This window comes from Strigops habroptila, chromosome W (assembly GCF_004027225.2).
Source record: "Strigops habroptila isolate Jane chromosome W, bStrHab1.2.pri, whole genome shotgun sequence".
NCBI classification, from domain to species: Eukaryota; Metazoa; Chordata; class Aves; order Psittaciformes; family Psittacidae; genus Strigops; species Strigops habroptila.
In genome coordinates this window covers 28,473,957-28,475,345 of record NC_044301.2, presented here as the reverse complement: position 1 = coordinate 28,475,345, position 1,389 = coordinate 28,473,957, and the positions used below count along the sequence as shown (strand labels likewise).

At 53.2% G+C, this 1,389-nt stretch overlaps 1 pseudogene; it reads right to left on the bottom strand.

Moving 5' to 3' along the window:
* Window positions 1-291: 291 nt before the first annotated feature.
* LOC115619319 lies at window positions 292-410 on the bottom strand (annotated as a pseudogene).
* Between the last annotated feature and the right edge of the window lie 979 nt (window positions 411-1,389).

The following is a 1,389-nucleotide window of genomic DNA, read 5'->3' as shown; positions in this document are numbered from 1 at the left end:
GCTGGCCCAGCCCAATCAGAACTTTTACGTACTGTAGAGGGGGATAAAGTTCCTGTGGTGCACTTAAAGAATTTGTTGGGGAAGACAGTCTGGGTTATTCCTGCTTTCAGCATGGGAACAATGCTGATAACACCGATATTTTTAGTTGTTGCTAAGTAATGTTACAATTACATATCTTTTTTTCCTCCTCAGGGGGTCAGCCTACAAAGGAGGCATTCCCTTACACCCTCTGCTCCCCCATCAGCCTATTTACAGCAGCATTTGAGAGTTCTGAATGTTTTGAATGGAAAAAGCCTACAGCACCCATGATTCCGAGGCGGTCTCCTATCCAAGTGCTAACTGAGCCCGACCCTGCTAAGCTTCCGATATCAGACGAAATTGGGCGTTTTCAGGGTGGTGTGGCCATAGGCTTAAACCACAACGTGGAGGCTGAAATCAGCCTAACTGGGAAGGAGTGGCAAAAGCACCCTATTGTTACTGGTCCAGACGCTCCATACATCCTTGTCATAGACTATCTCAGGAGAGGGTACTTCAAAGGCCCAGAAGGACACCAATGGGCTTTTGGTAGAGCTGCCTTGGAGACAGAGGAAATGAAGCAGCTGTCCACCTTGCCTGGTCTCTCAGAGGATCCTTCTGTTGTGGGGTTGCTGAAGGTCGAAGAACAACAAGTGCCAATTGCGACCACAACAGTGCACCGGCGGCAATATCGCACCAACCGAGACTCCCTGATTCCCATCCATAAGATGATCCATAGACTGGAGAGCCAAGGAGTGATCAGCAGGACCCGCTCACCCTTTAATAGCCCCATATGGCCAGTGCAAAAGTCTAATGTGGAGTGGAGACTAACAGTAGACTATTGTGGCCTGAATGAGGTCATGCCGCCACTGAGTGCTGCCGTATTGGACGTGCTGGAACTTCAGTATGAACTGGAGTCAAAGGCAGGCAAGTGGGATGCCACAAGTGATATTGCCAATGCGTTTTCTCAATCCCTTTGGCAGCAGGCCCGGGGGCGGGGCCAGTTCCAGGGGGATGGGCTGGTCTGGGAGGCTCCGCCCCGCAGCGGGGGGGCCTGCGAGGAGGAGGAGCTTAGCGTGCAGTGGGGACACACATGTGGGAGGTGGGACCCACACTTGGGGGTGTGTTCCATATTGGGGGGAATACCTATACGTGGAGGCGCGGCCCAGACTTGGAGGTGGAGGGTGCCCTGCATTTGAGGGTGGTACCCATACTCGAAGGGTGGGACATTTGGGTTTGGGGGGTGAGTTTGGGGGGTGTGTGTGTGATGCCTACTTATGGGGTGTAGTTGCAGGGTGCCCCCCACTTATGGGGCAGAGCTGGGGAGCACAGCCTCATAGTGGTACCCCCCCACTTATGGGTGACCCCATTTGA